Source organism: Microtus pennsylvanicus, chromosome 22 (assembly GCF_037038515.1).
Source record: "Microtus pennsylvanicus isolate mMicPen1 chromosome 22, mMicPen1.hap1, whole genome shotgun sequence".
Lineage (NCBI taxonomy): Eukaryota > Metazoa > Chordata > Mammalia > Rodentia > Cricetidae > Microtus > Microtus pennsylvanicus.
Genome location: NC_134600.1, coordinates 5,639,048 through 5,657,680, shown reverse-complemented (window position 1 = coordinate 5,657,680; position 18,633 = coordinate 5,639,048). Strand labels below are relative to the sequence as shown.

The 18,633-nt window shown below is 37.2% G+C and overlaps 1 pseudogene; it reads left to right on the top strand.

Moving 5' to 3' along the window:
* Positions 1-13,399: 13,399 nt before the first annotated feature.
* LOC142839953 (ornithine decarboxylase pseudogene) lies at positions 13,400-14,715 on the top strand (annotated as a pseudogene).
* The last annotated feature ends 3,918 nt before the right edge of the window (positions 14,716-18,633 follow it).

The window sequence follows — 18,633 nt, the reverse complement described above, 5'->3', positions numbered from 1 at the left end:
AACCCATTTCTATTAATCTGTATATTGCCACATGGATGTGACTTACCAGCAAAGTTTTGACATGTCATATTCTAGCAGAAGCTCCATGACGCCTCTCTCTCTCTCTCTCTCTCTCTCTCTCTCTCTCTCTCTCTCTCTCTCTCCCGGCCTTCCTTCTCCCAGGATTCAGTCCAGTTGAGATAGGGTTTTTGTGTAGCTCTGGCTGTCCTAGAATTTTCAGTAATCCCTCATCCATGGCACACTGTGTGGGTTATCTCTAGTTGGTTCTCTTCCTGTGCTCTGCCTTCCAGATTTTTATTTCTATGTATTTCTCTAGAGTACCAGTCACTCTACCTTTGGTTTGAACTCCATCTGCCCTATGTTGAAGAGAAGTCCCTGAAATTGTCAACAGTGTACTTTTGCTTTAGAACAACTAACTTTTCCGTAATCTGAATACCTACCTGAGTTACAGATACCCTTGTGATGGCTAATAGAAAGTACTAATGCCTATTTCACAGGTTTTTAGAAAGCTTTGGTATTGCCTTATGTACCCTCTAGTATATAACATATTGTAGATTTAAAAATAACACCTCAAATCGGTTTCAATAATCAATAGCTATTATTTCCAGAACATTCTCTAAATTACATTTTCTTTGCACTGCTGCCATCCCAGATGAGAAATCATATGTAAATATACAAATTCAAATAGATCTGAGATCTTGAACCTTCTCATCTTCTCTAAAATTGTTATGACTTTTTCTGATTTATGTACATGTTCAGGTATGATTTTTTAAACACAATATATCATATGCTACATGTATTCATAAAATTTGATGATAAAAACTATATTTTATTAATATATAGCCTATAATAGCATTATTTACATAGTATACTTCCACCGTTTATATAGCTAATCCAGATGGAGTCGAGAATTTGGCTAGCCTTTGTCCTTGGTTTCTGGAAAATCGCTTATAAATTCCAAGCATTTACCAGGTGACAGGAGTGTGTTTGTTATTCATGGAGGATCCTGGCAGTCCCTATTAATGAGACAATTCGGGACGAGTACTGGCCTTGGCAGGAAGACCAAGCTGCAATTAGAGTGTTGAGATCCTCAGGCACATTATTCTCCTTTGACCTTTAGGAGCAGACGGTGACTGGGAATACAGTTCAATAGTAACTAATGATTCAGCTACCTATGCCTATGTAATGAAGCAGCTTCTGGTCCCTGGCACTCATGAGAGCGTCCATGTTTTGCACCATTCTGCTTTGTGTTACTTTTATATTGTCATGATGACACCATAACCAAGACAACTTAGAAAAGAAACTGCTCAATTCACTCTATTGATTTCCGATGGTTCCGTATGGTGGGGCGAAAAGGCATTAGAACAGAAACAGTGGAAGCTTACATCTCCATCCACACATAGGACACAAAGGGAAAAGAACAGCTGGGAATAAGGTGGTCTTTTCAAACTCAAAGCCCGTGCCCATGGCTCTTCCGGTAAGCCACACCTCCTAATCCTTCCCAAAATGATCCACCAAGTGAGATCCAAACCTGAAATCCTATAAGCCTATCTCTCAGGACTGTTATCATTCAAAGCACCTGTGTGCAAGGACATATATGGTTTCTTCCACAGGAAAGGGCTTGGAACCTTCGTATGTGGAGTACTACCATATTTTACTTTTCTCTTTTTAGCTGCTTCTGAGTTGTACCATTGGCTCTGATGGAATTTACAAAACATGTAGAGCTTTCTGTGTTGGGTGACAGCCCCCTATAAAGTATGAATGAGGAGTTAGTAGTGGGATCTGCACATTTTCTAGCTAGATGATCAGCTGTATAGACACCTCAGGCACTGCAAACTAATGGTGTATAAAGAAAGAGTATCTTATAGAAGGCCATGGGAAGTCTATCATAACTACGTTTGTTGCTCTCAAAACTCCCTCAATAGAAACAAAAACTGGGCCACTAAATACAAGGTGACTCATAGCATCACAGAATGATCCAAGAAAGGACATGCTCAAAGTGAAGGCCTCCATGCAATAATAAGTATGTGCCAAATGTACACAGAATGTAACTCACAAAGTTTCCAAATTGCTAGAAGTAAAACAACTGAAGCACAAAAATGAACCATGATTTTATTATATATTATATTTCTTATGTTACATTGCATTACAATGTATTACTATACACTCTATACAGAAACAAAATAATTTCTGTTCATGCTGATATTTAATAAAAAAATTAAATAAATCTACAAAAATATTTTTATTTCAGCAATAACTTCTGACTATGAGCAATTGTTCATAACCAAGAATAATAGCAAACACCTGTATTGGTTTGGGTGCCTCTGGTGTCTTTCTGACCAATAACTCATAGGAAGGTAATCCGTTCCTGACACTAGACTCTTATTTAATAACCTGTGTTTTCTGATAGTAATATTCTTTACACATGCAGAATACTTTTGTTCAAATTCCTATTTCATATTGTATTTTAATCACATTGCACAAGGTTTTTTTGTGCAGCTTTAGTTTTGACAAATTCATCCCCATCCTTTATTTCTGCACCCATGTGCTGAAAATGAGAGAAGTGTGCATGCAGAGTTACGCCATGCCCAGGGAGGCTTGGGGAATATTGTGGAATCGAGGGTTAAAAGAACATAAGAGCTGGAGGAGGGGTGAAGCACTGTGAAATGCTGTCCTCTGGACATGACATAGCTATTGCACACATGAATTCCTAGCAACTGTAGTTTTGTGCACAAGACCTGCACAAATCATGTAAACAATTCAGCATCGGGGGAAGGGTGCTCTCTACAATGTCCTACCACAGGGAGACTATCTTTGATCTAATGGATGACCACACAACCGTGTGGAAATTATTGGTCTTAAGAGGGTCCAATACAGATGTAGGAAGGGACTGGAAAGAATGGATATAACCAAAATGTGTTTATACATTTATGGAATTTGTGAAGACTATCATTTATAAAGTTAAAAGACATGTAATTTCTCTAGGAAAACTTTAGCTTTATCATGTTCTTCATATGCTGGCTTTTGCTGTCAAGACTTGAAACAAAAGTAAATAAAAATTACAAACTAAAAAGCAATCCAATATACTTCAACCATGCCAACTTATAAACAGGCATATTACATATAGTTGGCATGCAACCTTCTTTAAGCAAAATATTTGACAAGTTTCTAATGAACTAAATATGCATTATTATTGGTTTAAATAACTCAATTAAAGCTTGTGGCTTCACTGGATGCTGACTGAGGAGTTTTATGTAATGGTTCTTTCATTTTTTTATTTTGAGATATTGAACTTACACATCCACAAGATTATCCATGTTGCATTAAGGGCTACAATATCTGGTCAGTCTTTGAGAATTTTCTCTCATTTGCTTTGTTTTCTCATAATTTTGTACAGAGGGAAAAACATCAACAAGCTAAAAAGTAAACCTTAAGGCATGTCAGCGTATGTAGCTCAAAAGAGACTGCTGAGATGTAAGATCATTGTTCTTCTCATTGATTGTTTGAAAATAAGCAGGGGAGATTCTCAGGGTCCAATTTTCTCTTTCTTTCAAGTCCTTCAATCTTGTGTCAATGCCTTGAAAGCTTTGATTTCATACCAATTGTTCTCCAAGTCACTCTTTTCAAGCTGAGTGATCTCAGGTGTAAGAGGCCCTTTCTAAGAGCAAATGTTGACTTTGATTCATTTTGCTTTTGTTCTGCCTTTAAAAGCAGCAAAAAATAAGTTATAGTATACTTATTGTTAAGAAATATAAACAGTTGAAGTGAGAAACTATACTTTAAAAAATCCCAAATCAATAAAATAAAATCAACAAAAAAGAAAAGATTCTAGTACACTATTTTGCTTTACATTTTCTACATTCTTACCCATTCTTAATACTTACAGTGTTGGATACTATCTGCTACATGTGTCATTTGTGACCATGACATGCTCAAAAGATGAAGGTATTTCGAAGCACAAGAAGGCAAACTGAAATGACTTAACATCATTTTCCATTGACCGAAGGTTAAACTATATTTGCCTCACAACCACCACAAATAAACTGAAAAGTGTAAAAGGCAGGAGTCACACATTCAGATGTACTAACAAGAAACTGAATGCTTGATTTTATATGGGCTTTTGTTACTGTCTATTATTCTGACATTAAGGTTTGAAACTTGAGTTTCTTGTCTTTTTATTGTTAAGGAACTAGAAGCTTCTTGGAAAAACCCAAACATTCTTAATTAGTACAACCAGCATATTTGAGGTGTGTAAACTATTGTACAGCAACAACTGATTAAAAAAGATATTTGATCTATTCTGAAGGGAGATAGATACAAATTGATATTTTCTTTTATTATGAAATCCCCAATCTGCTATTGTGTCATTTCATGATTCTGACAATTCTAGGACCATCCCAGCTGCTGGGCACCAAGAGACTTGACTTCAGAATACTAGCCTTGGCAACTTGAATGATCACAGTAGACATTTATTGATTTTAAAATCTATTCTTGTTTTTCACTTGTTTGTTGGTTGGTTTGCTTTTTCAAGATAGGGGTTTTGTGTGTGTGTGTGTGTGTGTGTGTGTGTGTGTGTGTGTGTGTGTGTGTGTGTGTAACAGCCCTGGCTGTCTTGAAACTTGCTCTATAGACCAGGCTGGCCTCAAACTTAAAGAGATCTGCCTACCTCTCCCTCCCGAGTGCTGGGATTAAAATATGTTCAGTAAAATGTCAATCATGTTGTTAAAATGACAGAAATACTTTCTGGAAAATGGACAATTACATCCTTGTGTAAGTATCATAGAGCATAATGATATAAACCCAAATGGTGTGATCTGCTATACACCCAGATTACATGATATACCCTATTGTTCCTAGGGCGCAGCCATTCCATGATGCCATATTAAGTTTTATAGACAAATATAAAACAAATGGTATTTCTACATGTAAATAAAGGTGTGGTCAAAAATGCCCAACAATAAGAAATGTTCAAGATCATCTAAATAAAAACCTTCATTTTTCTAGTACTGGACTTCAGACTTCAGAGTCCTACAAAGCTGCATCTTCAACCCATGCTCATATAAGAGCCCACTGTACATGATATGTTTGCATATGAGTACATTTGGGGTCTCTCATTGACCAAAAGGTAGATATTATATGCCACATGACTGGGCTTCCTACTTTGTATTCCCATAACAATGCTGCAAAACCAGAAGCCACCATTTAAAAATATTGTGCATGTACAAAATGTCCCTGTGTCTTCATGTCTGGAACATGTGTGCAGTTGTTTTCTGAAGTCAGAAGAGAGCTGTGGAGAGCTGGAGTTATAGCCAACTGCGAACTGCCCAACATGGATGCTGGATCAGGAGTTCAATACCCGGGAAGACCAGCAAGTGCTCTTACTTGATAAACCTTTGTTTCAGCCACAAAATTCAATTTTAATTAGATTAATAAACTTATAACTTATTTGCTTTTTAAAAATTTGTTTAATACATTTAGAAGAGTAAATGACACTTACATTTCTCCTTAACCCACCACTTAAGAGTCCCCAAATATCTCACATGCTGATAACTCATAGCTAACAGCAATATAAAGGACTAAATTCTCCATCATACATCTCCACTGGTCCCTGAGCTTTGTTCTTCTCTTGAAATAGGGACAAGTTAAGAGTTTTGAGTAGACTAAACAGGAATAAAATATTAGCATGTGTAGAGATAAAAACAAAGTATAGAATTTCATGAGTACAAGCATGAAACAGTAGGTCATTCCGTAGATGTGAACCCACACACGTCTATATATGAAATTCGGGGAATTATCTGTTCCTTTCCAGGCAATGGGAAAGTTATGAATATAGGCTTACACTTTACATTTTAGACTCCTGGCACAGTGCATTTCTTAGTTGATATACAGATTGGCCTGTTTTAAGGAAAAAGAAACTTACCCTTTTTGCATCAAATGGAACACAATTTATTTAGCCATTTTTCTGAAGAAATATTGCCCTGGGTTTCAAAGTGTTACTATAGTCATATGCATATGTACTATGATTTGTTTCTCTAGAGACACGCTTCTAAGCACTTCTGGACCTTGTGAGACTTCAGATGCTCAGTTATGGTTTGAAAGATAGCTATTTTTTTCTGTGCTGTTGACTGGTTTCTATTATTTTGTTACTTTTAATCTAATAACTTTATAATGTTTAAAAGATAAAAAAGTTAATACGATGAAAAAAACCAACCTGCAAGTAATATTTTTTCTTCTCAATCATTATTGCCAATATATTCTCATTGTTTTAACAATGATCAAAAATAATCACATTCTACATATAATAATGACATTTTGTGAGATGAAATGATACGCTCTTGTGAACAACTTTTTCCAATATAATCCCAATCAATGCACATTTGTGGGCGTGAAGGAAGTAGTAACACTATAATTTTCCTTTAATGAGAGAATTGGTACTATGAATTCCTCCACAGTAAATGATTTTACTCAAGTCTGTTTATCTTGTTCTTACCATTTTTAGAATTAGTTTATGTTTAACTTTGTAAATTACTTTAATTGAATTTGTTTTATTTTCAGAGTATGTCTTAGTTAAGGTTGCTAGTGCTGTGAAGAGACACCATGATTATGGCAGTACTTATAAGGAAAATATTTAATTGAGGCTGTGGCTTATCGTTTCAGAGGTTCAGTCCATTATCATCATGACAGGGATCATGGCAACATGGAGGCAGAGATGATGCTGGAGTGGTAGCTGAGAATCCTACATCTTGCAGGCAATAAGAATTAAACTGAGACAGTGAGCAGGATCCTGGGCATAGGAGACTTCAAAGTCCATAGACACAGTGACACATTTCCTCCAGTAAGTCCATATCCGCTCCAACAAGGCCATACTTCCTAACAGTGCCACTGCCTATGAGGCTATGGGGGCCAATTACATTCAAACCAGCAGAGTATATAAGCTTGGAATACATTTCATATGGCAATAAAAGTCTTAATCTAGCATATTCTAATAAAACATCCAGGATGTTAAGTAACCTGGTTTTCATCCTTTTATTTAAAGAAAACTCAAGTTCTACATGAAAATAATTTCTTAGAATCATCCTTGAATTTTTCTTATATGAGAATGATTGTTGATCTTTATCATTTCCCAGCAATGTCTTCATCACATGAGATCCACATAACTATCTCTTGCCTCTCTTAGAAAGATTTTCTTTTGTTCAACAGCTCCTTTCTGAGTATGTTTTATGTAGAAAAAAAAAGCATGTCGTCCAGGGGATACAGGGCAATGAACACATTTATACATTCATTTATGACAGATCTTTCTAAAAGTCATGAAATGTGTTTAGAAATACAAATTAATAAAAGTACCCTGGGAAGAAAAACTTAAGTAATGATTAAAAATAAATTTAAAACTCTCTGGAAGATATAAAATTTCACTACTTTCCTTCTTTCTTTTCTTTTATTCCTTCATTTCTTTCTTTTTCTTTCTTCATTTCTTTCTTCTTTCTTTCTTTATTTAATTCTTTGGAATTACTTAGACAACATAAAGGAGAAGGAAAACTATTCCAGACAAAAGGAACACCATTTGTAGATGCTCGGCTGTTATCATCATTAATAAAGCAAGAGAAGAATCACAATAAAGATTTCACAGCCTGAGGAAAATATTTTGAGACTTTTCCCTGGGTCACAATGCCTTAGAAGCTTTGAGACAGAGGAATGAAATAACTATATTTGTTTTGAAAATGATTGATTCTTATATAATGAAAATAATAGGCCCAAGAAGAAGTAAAGATTCAACTGGTATTTCTAAGAGTTAGAGAGAAAAAATAGCGTCAGATGTTAGAGCATAGCAAGAGAGTGAATATGTGACTTTGAAAGTCATGCTGCATGGGATAAAACTGGACTCTCGGAACATGGCGAACAATGAGGGCTGAAGAGACGCCAAGGACAATGGCACGCGGTTTTGATCCTACGCAATATGCTGGCTTGGTGGGAGCCTAGCCAGTCTGGATGTTCACCTTCCTAGATATGGATGGAGGGGGGAGGACCTAGGACGTACCACAGGGCAGGGAACCCTGACAGCTCTTTGGACTGGAAAGGGAGGGGGAGAGGAGTGGGGGGAAGGGGAGAGGGGTGGGAGGAGGGGGAGAAGAGTGGGAGGAGGGGGAGAAGAGTGGGAGGAGGGGGAGGGAAATGGGCGGCTGGTGGGAGGAGGTGGAAATTTGTTTTTTTTTTCTTTTCTTTATCCTCCTTTTATCAATAAAAAAATTAAAAAAAAAAAAAAAGAAAGTCATGCTGCAGATAAATTAAAGAAACAAGAGGTGCTAAATTGAGCATAAGAAAAGAAGACTTTAATGCTGAATGAAGTCACAGCTCTGAATCACAATCCTAAATGTCTATTACGTCTAAATTTCACTTCTGTGGCATAAGGAAATTATATTATATATGCATTTAAAAGATACATACATCTTTTGTACATACACACACATGCACAGATATTTTATTTTTCTAATTCTGGGACTTAAACTCAGGCTCTGCATGTCAGGCAAAGCAATTTTACAATACAACATGTTAGGTTTGGTTATAATCTAACATAGATATCTGTTTTAATTTAATGTCATACGATATTGTTTTATCAATAGTGAAGTAAATGAATTAATCTGTGCATATAGCAAAGAAGTCAGTAAGTGAACTACTGAATATGCATCCAATGACCCTACACATGTGTGAAATAGCACATCTACCTCATCTAATCCCAGATGCTGATGATGTAGAGACATCTACAATATTACTGCTTGTCAGGTAAAAAGGAAAGATATAAGAACATTCATTTCCATATTTATTACAAAGTAATAACTTAGGGGTAGTTACATCTTCTATGAGAGCCTCTAGAGAGCTATTGAACTTTCAAAATTAGCTGACTGCTATAATAAATATCCAATTTCAATGTAAATGACTCCTTCACAGTCTATCATTTTACAAATTTAGAGAGTCCTAAAGTCCTGGAACAAGAAATGTGTTAACAGCCCCTATAAAGGGATCAGCACCTACTGAAGAGGTGGTCCATTCACGTGACCCAGGCTCCAGTGCCTCATAGGGAGCTGAAAAGATTGAGAACACTCACTGCAAAAATGTGAAAATGCTGAAATTTAACTTTGACATTAGGATTTAATAGCTTGAGAAAATGAAACAGAGAGGACTGGGCTGTCGTTCAACCTGTGAAGCATTCTCCACATATGCATGATTAACTGATGGATCCCCAACACACATGTAAAAGATGGGCATAACTGCACTTTCCTGTGACGTCAGAACGAGTGGGTAGAGACAGCTGCTTAGACCCTTCCCAGTGAAACAGAAAAGCTATGGGTTCAAAGAGATACCTGTCTCAAATAGCAAAGATGGTAATGATAGAGGAAGCTATTTGATGTCCGCCTCTGGTCTCCACAAGCATGTGCACACAGGGACATGTGCACTCGCATTCACAGGTACGCACATTTGAACACGAATGCTCACACACAAAAAAATGCCAAAAATAATATTTAGCTCAGGAACAAGACAGTAATATTAAAAGGCAGAAGAAGAATGAGAAACTCATATCTAAAATAATTCTCAAAGATAGAAGTTCTTTCATTTTTAACTATGAATCTATACATTTCAGCAATTTATATTTAATGCCAGCCTAGTCTATAGTATTAATTTTATAAAATTAGGTACATTAAAATGCAGACTATTAAATTGTTTCAGTGTTCAGTCACAGCTGATTAAAGTCAGTGGGAGCGATGTATGAATAAATAGCTTTTAAAAGAAAATATATTTATATTTTATCATATGTTCACACATTTTTAAAAAAATCTACTCTTAAGGAAAGTTTTATACAGAGACAGAATATGCTGTGCAAATTTCTAGGAAACATAACTGACTGGATTGATAGAAACAAACACACTGTCAAATACGAGTAAGTATGACCTACAATAGTCAGCTTTTATAATTGAGCTCAAAAAGAAGAATGTGATATTCATAATGGAGAGATGACTCAAAAACCAGAGTGGTGAGTACCCTCCCTTGTCTAGTCCTAAGACTGATATGTGAGCTAAAGTAAGCATTAGAGAGCTTATAGTCTATCGTAGCAAAGAAAAATTGCTTCCTCTGCCTGTGTGAGGAAAGAAGCAGTCAGTGAAAGTAGCATTGGATTGGCCAGTGGGTGGACAAATCATGAACACAGAGAAACATCTCGACTGCCGTGTGCAGAATTATGACCCACACGTACAGAGCATGTGTGTCACACTTATCTCGTGTGATAAAGGAGAAATTATCTCTCACTGTCCTTCTTGCTTTCACTATTTCATAAATATAACTGTGTATGTGTATTATACATAAATTCATAAATGAAGCAACACTAACAAATCAGTAAATATAGGACTTAGATATTACACATGAAACTCTTACAGTTATGGAAGCTTATGCAGGAATTTGCATAGAAAAGATAATAAGGACTGGAGAGGGGGTTCAGCAGTTAAGAGCAATGGTTGTTCTTGAAGTGATCCTGGGTTCAGTCTCCAGGACTTACATGGTGGCTCACTACCATCCATTACTCTAGTTCAAAGGGATCTGATGCTTTCCCCTGACATCCAGGGTGACCAGGCAAGCATATCATAAACATGCATACATTCAGCTAAAATACTTATGCACATAAAGTGGAATAAATAAAATTTTCAAATGTGGGATATTATAATAAAATTGATGTATTTGTAATGCTAACATTTATTGTGATTATGAGTGCATTATACTATCATAAAATAGATGGAAACTGTAAGATATTTAACACTGACCATTAGTTAAAATAAAGAAACAAAATATGTTAAAGATTTATTTTTAAGATTAACATGGTCATTTACCTTGCTCAGAAGTTAAACCCTGCATACATACCTCTGCTGTCCTCACAATTCTTAGCTTATAATAGTCACTCACATTTCACCTTCATTAATTGATTTTTCTTTACTATAGTTGAGTAATAAAAAGATAAGAATTATTCAACTATGAGACATAATCCATGAAAACAATTTAACTTCATGATTTGAAAATACATATACACTAGTAGTGGTGAAAATATATGTAGGCAGCAATGAAGTAATATCTATACAGCAGTGAGTTATAGATATTTTTCTAGTCACCAAGAAAAACCAGTGCAACTAGAGAGATGGCTCAATAGTCAAGAATGATTGATTCTTTTCCAGAAGGTCTCCTTTTCAGTACCCATATCAGGGGTCTCACAACCACCTCTAACTCCAGCTCAAGGGGATCTGATAGCCTTTTCTGGCCACTGAATGCATTATAAACATGTGGTATATATACATATAGGCATGTATAGATACACAAATAAAAAATAAAAATATCAGTTAATATAATTTTCATACTTCATATGTTATTTATTGCTTTCAAAGCAAATAAATTAAGAAATTCCAGTGAACAAAAGGAGCTCAATGCTAACTTTATCCGGGAATCCTTAGGCTGCCTATAGGTCAGGTTTCTATTGCACATGACATCATTCATAAGCCACCTACCCAAAAGCAATAAGTGATTGAAATAGCGTAGAAACATGAGTAATGAGCCTGATGCTTTTGTAGAAAAGTAGCCATGTCAAGCAAACTTCATTACTTTCTCTATTGAATGGCATAAATCACAGTCTAAGCAAATATAGTAGAAGCAATAGATTTGCTTTTAATAGACTGGTTATAACGACTCCGAATTTTGATTTGGAAAAATGGATTTCATTGTCTTACACGAGCAAGCATTTCTTATTGAGAGTGGGATCACCAATTAAATCTGTTGATACAGTGGATCAGGTCTACAAATTAGCAATCAAACTGACTCATAAATTTCTTCTGTTGTGAACCGCCAGCAAATAATGAGAGACGGAGCTCAGCTTCTGCAGAAGAAATCAATCAATCAAGTCAAGTGGATGCATGCCAGATAAAGGAGTAAAATTAAGCTAGCTCTTTGCAGACTAGAACCTTTTTTTCACTGATTCCATCTATCCTGTAATTTGGGGAAAGGGTGGTTCTTTTTCTACACGAATATGTTTGAAGATCCCATGAAGTTACCAGAAACTTAGCAGTACAAACAGCAGTAACGAATTCCTCTTCTGTCTGTACTAACTGTATATACAGTGCAGATGTACCTTGGGCAGTGTGAGAGATAATTAGGACGACTTTCCTTTTCCTAATTTCACATTTCTGCATATAGATTTGTTCTTGCAGACCTCAGCACCTTCAGTATATGTCTCCAGTTTCTTTAGGTAGAACACCTTTTCTTGTTTATTGAAAGGAGGCTAATTAGCAAGTTATCTTTAGCAAATCCAAATTAACAGTAGCACTCCAAGACTGCTATTGAAGGATTGCAATATTAGGACAATTGATCTAATAACCAAATTGATCACTAAGTGATGTAGCACAGAATAGAATGATAAATAGTAAGGCACAGCAGACAAAGGAAATACCTTCTCAATGAGAAGAAATAGATGTGATAGATTTTATCACACTTCTCACAATAGCATCCAATATCATTCTTATGAGCTTTTCTTTCTGGAATATATTAAGTAATAATTTTGGAACCTGACTGACTCTATGTTATTGAAACCATGAAAAGTACTTTTTCAGAAGGATTTCAAAGTTAGGCACTATTTCCTTCTAAAGTACATTCGGAGAGCTTTTTGTTACCACTAAGGTTTGTGTGCCATTACTGAACCCTTGTTACTATATCCTTATTGCTGTTTACTATGCCAGTATCCCTTGAGGTTCATATGTGATGTAGCTGTGTGGGAGTGTTTGTGGTTTCCCTTCTTTGGAAATCTGCATGACACTTTCCATTACCTTGAAAGATATCTCTCAGAGAGAAGGATTTCAGGTTAATTCCAGCTCAGGGACCATTGGGGCCTGTGTTCTGAAGTGCATTGTATCTTCAAGGATAGGGACTAACCTTCCACCTCTGGGGGAAAATCACAGGCAATAGCAATAGCTTGTAATGTTTGGGAATCTACTGGACATCCTTGACAAACAAAAAGGACTTCTCCTGATGGTTGTTGGTGTTTTTGTTAGATGGCCTGTGGCTTGTGGAGGGCACATTGTAAGTCCAGAAGGGGGTCAGTTCCTGCAGCAGCCGCCACCAACAGCCCTCAGTCAGCAGCTAGGCACCACCTCAGACTGCATCTATGGCCGCTGGACCACAAGGTTGACCAGTTGGTTCAGCAGCACAGTCTCCACGGGGCTTGCCAGTAGACCATATACTGCTCTAAGGAAACCATGTTTAGAGTTCCTGGGTAGCTTGCCTTGTGAGGAACTGGCAATAATTTAATTCCATCTCTGGGGTTTTGTTTTTGTTTTTCATTTGTTTGTTTGTTGTTATTGTTTTTGGCACATGGAGAACCATGAACAACTTTAATAAGGAAGAGTTTAACTGCCATATCTTTAATGAAGGCTTTACTGCCAAGGACATTCTGAACCAAAAATTTAATAAAGTATTTTCCTCTGAAGATAATAATGTTTTTTATGTCGTGGACCTTGGAGACATTCAGAAGAAACATCTAAGATGGTTAAAAGCTCTTTCCCATGTTACGCCCTATGCAGTCAAAAGCAATGGAAACAGAGTCATAGTGAACACCCTAGCTGCCTTTGGGACCGGTTCTGACTGTGCAAACAAGCTTGATTCGTGAGGGGCTTAGGGTGCCTCTACAGAGGATTATCTATGCAAATCCATGTAGCAAGTGTCTCTGATGACTTTCAACAGTGAGGTTGAGTTGATGATAGCTGCTAGAACACATCCAAAGGAAAAGTTAGTTTTGTGGCTTGCCACTGATGGTTCCAGAGCAGTTTGTTACCTCAGTTTTAAGTTTGGTGCCACACTCAAAACCAGCAGACTTCTCCTGCAACCAGATAGGAACTAAATATTGATGTAATTGGAGTCAGCTTCCATGTGGAGGCATGTGTACTGGATCCTGAGACCTTCGTACAGGCCCTGTCCAAATGCCTGCTGTGTCTTTGACATGGGAACAGAATTTGGTTTCTGCATGTGTCTGCTTGATATCGATGGCGGCTTCCCTGGATCTGAGGACAGGAAGCTTCAATTTGAAAAGATCACAAGTGCGATCAACCCAGCTTTGGACAAGTATTTCCCACCAGACTCTGGGGTGAGGTCACAGCTGAGCCAGGCAGACACTATGTCATCTTTCACACTGGCAGTCAATACCATTTCCAAAGAAAATCATATGGTCAGAGCAGACCAGCTCTGACGATGATGATCAGTCAAATGAGCAAACTTTCATGTGTTATGTGAATGAACTGCATTCTTTTGAATCATGCATATGTGAAGGTCTTGCTCCCCAAGAGACTTAAACCACATGAGAAGTATTACTCACCGAGTATTTGGGGACCAAGATGTGATAGCCTTGATTGGACTGTCTAGTACTGTAACCTGCCTCGAATGCATGTGGGTGATTGGATACTCTTGGAAAACATGGGTGCATGCACCATTGCTGCTGCATCTACTTGCAATGGGTTCCAGAGGCCTTCTGTCCACTATGCAATGTCAAGGCCAGTGTAGCAACTCAGGAAGCTGATCCCGAGCCATGACTTCCCACCAGAAGTGGAGGAGCAGGATATTGGCACTCTGCCTATGTCTTGTGCCCAGAAGAGCTGGATGGACCGTCACCCAGCAGCCTGTGCTTCCACTAATATCAATGTGTAGATGCCATTCTTGTAGCTCTTACCTGCAAGTTTAGCTTGAATTAAAGGATTTAGGGGACCATTTAACTTAATTGCTGCTAGTTTTGGAATGTCTTTGTAAGGGTAGGGGTTGGTACAGATGCATTATGGAAGGTTAGGAGTTAGGTCACATGTACCTGTGCTCTTATGGAAACTTTGGATATTTATTTTATATAGGTTTTTATTTACTTTTCAGACATGATACCAAAATGTGCTCTCAGTTGCTGAAAAAGCGTATATAGCTGGTACATTTGGCAGAATGGACCAGATGCTAATGTTGTGACCTATTTTGAAAATAAATTATCTTGAAATAAAAAAAAGTTAAGAGTGGAAAATTTCATATATATATATATATATGTGTGTGTGTGTGTGTGTGTGTGTGTGTGTGTATAAAACACATATATATACACTAATGTAAAAGTATTGCGGGTATTTACATAATTAATAGTATGATTTTTTTATGACTTTGTCAGACATCCCTACTCTTATGGTACTGGAAACCTAGCCAAATACTTAGGATGAATGAAGTCATGTATCTTGAATAAGAACATAAAAGAATCAATTTACTAAATCAGCATAATCCCTAACAATATTGAAAATATCTGTCCTTATACCCACAGACAAGTTTAATCCTCATTTGTATTTAAGAAAATTTCCTTTTGTAGAAGAAAAGAGAAAACCAATCAAAATGCAGAGTTGTGGATCCCAGTACCAACAGATGCTAACATGGACCAGGGAGAGTTTACAAAGCTGCATGCCTGTACAAAGAACTAAAAGCAATCAAAGAATGCTGAAATGGAGTAAACACAAATAAAATACACAAGATTTGTTCTAAGAACATCCACTTTTTAAATTCCACAAATCCCTTCATAGACCTGTCATTTTTCTGTCAAGTTAATGTAAGAACCTGAAATACAGAGAGTGCCACTGGGGCTATCAACTCTGGTTCTAGGCTTGTATCAAGTCTGGTTCTAGACTGTGACTGGTAGTCATTCAGAAGTACTGAAGACTGCTTGTGGTTAGCACTGTGGCAGTTTACCACAAATGTGCTATGCAGGAGGCTGCTGGAATACATAGAAGGTAAATGAAAACCTCATTACTGCCTCTGCCCCAGCTACAATATTGCCATGCAAAAATATAAGAGCTGGACCAACAAGATGAGGTGGCCTAAAGAGTAAAGGTACTATCCACCAACCTTGATGACATGGGTTTCTGTCCTCCAGGTCCTGCAACTGTTCAGTCTAGAAGAAACACACAGAGGTCTACATTAATTATAAACTGATTGGCCTATTAGCTCAGAATTCTTATTAACTCTTATAACTTATATTAGCCCATAATTCTTGTCTGGGTTAGCCACATGGCTTGGTACCTTTTATCAGCGAGGCATTCTCATCTTGCTTCCTCTCTGTCTGGGTGACGACTGCAGACTCAGCCTTTCCTCTTCCCAGAATTTTCCTGCTCTGGTTGTCCTCCCTATACTGCCTGCCTGGCTACCGGCCAATTAGTGTGTTATAAAAACAATAAAACTATCTGGGCGGTGGTGGGGCACGCCTTTAATCCCAGCACTCTGAAGGCAGAGGCAGGTGGATCTCTGTGAGTTCGAGGCCAGCCTGGTCTACAAGAGCTAGTTCCAGGACAGGAACCAAAAGCTACGGAGAAACTCTGTCTTGAAAAATCCAAAAAAGAAAAAGAAAAAAAAAAACAATAAAACTTACAAATCTTTACAGAGTACAAGACCATTGTCCCACAGCACAATGCCATGGCTGCATTTATTCCCCAGAACACACTGGGTGGGAGAAGAAATAAATCCCCTAGTAAACTAGTCCTCTGATCTCTATGTAAGAACCATGGCATGTTAGTATGTACATATATATAAACAAATATATACATGGGCCATCATTCAATGACATATAAATAACCAAACAAAAATACAAAACCTGTTTTAGGACTAGAAAAAAAAAAGGTGCTTTGTCATGAAAAAAAAATTATCAAATTACAAGATTACTGGTACCTATAAAATGAACTTATTCAGTTAATTTAACACTTAAACATGACCATAAAAAGCACATAGATCACAGGTTCAATACTAGCCTATACTATTTAGTAAGACCCTACCTAACCATAAATAAATAAGTGGAAAAAAATCTAAATATCTGTTTTTTAGAATTTGAATGTTCCTTTCCTCTACTGAAAGCCAAGTTACCCTTTCCTCTAATTCAATAACGAATATCTCTCTTGAATATTTTAAAATACAGTATTCTCCCACAATGTACAGAATATTTAACAAGCAGTATTCACATATTTGAATATTTCATTCTCCAAACAAGACTGGTATTTATAATTTTATACAAGCCATGATTAGCCTTTAATTTTAAGTGAACTGTAATGTTTCTCTCTAGTACCTTGATGTAAACCAAAATTCAATACAGGTGGTGGTGGTGTACTCTTTTAATTCCAGCACTTGGAAGGCAGGGGTATGAAGATTTTGTGGGTTTGAGGCCAGCCTGTTCTACAAAGTAAGTTCCAGGACAGCCAGGACTACGTAGAGAAACCCATCTCAATCCTATGCAAAAAAACAACAACAAAAACCAAACTTCAGGGCTCAGTGGTTAAGAGCATTGCCTGCACTTCCAAAGGTCCTGAGTTCAATTCCCAGCAACCACTTGGTGGCTCACAACCATCTAAAAATGACATCTGATGCCCTTTTCTGGCCTGCAGGCAAACACACAGAATATTGTATACAAAATAAATAAAATATTAAAAAAAACAAAAACCAAACTTCAAACCTGTTGAGAAATGTTACAATCCTGCCCGTTGAGCACGTGATTTACTTGTGTGTATCAGAATGGAGCTCTTTCCAAAGCTAACAGATCAGAACTACTGACTTAGGTGACTCCATTAGGATTACTGAAGTCATTGCACGACTAAAAAGGGGACCTTGAGAAGTCATTAACGTGTCCACTATCAGCATCTAATTTAACTGTCCCTGACAAATGTGTGCATCTATTCTACTTTCAAAACCATGCCATAAAGGAAGTTCACATAAATTAATCACAAACATAACGTTAGGAAGTGGAGCACTCAAGCCGGTACTCTTGATTTAACCAACCAAGTCATTACCGATCCCACCAGCACCACCCTGGTTCCAACTTCTTCTTCCAAGTAAAACAGTAGTATCTTAAAGACTCAAAGGTATCATCTCATTGGAAGGACATAAGAGTGTGTCCTCCCCGTTTTCCTCTAACCAGACCCACCAGGACCCCAGGCCAACACGGTGGTAGAAAAAGCAAGTGAGTAGTCAGTACACAAAAGCCCTAATGTCAAATGGTACCTTAAGATAGAAATCTATAAAGGCTCCAGCCCGTGGACGTTTCCAGATGCATTCTGCTGCATGAGAACAAACACTGATGAAGATTTTCCCCACTGTAAGTTTATAATGGTCTTTCCCCGTGGCCTTCTCCTGCTGCACACATCACTCATTAGATTATGAAAACCATTAATGTCAAGGAGCAGAACAAAATGAATTCACTGAGGGGCTGCTATTAGCATATCAAGCAGCTATTCCTCACTAAATATTCTTGACAGCTCTCATTACAGCTGATGGATGAGCTTTCTATGGAGTAGGGGTTTTCAGGAAAATAAAATCCTTAAGCGCAGTATCACGTGTGGCTGAGGAAATGGCTATCATCGTTCAGCAGTTTATATTTGTTTTTAATGAGAAAATGTAATAAAACTCACAGGTAAGTTAAATGCCAGAGTCACGATTCTGTTGGAACCTGCAAGTATAATTTATGATCTAAATAGCCTAAGAGTTTTTAGTTAAGATATGTTGAACCTGGCTTTCAAAAAAAAAATTCTACAAATATAAAAAGACACCATGAACTAAGGAAAGCAGCTAGAA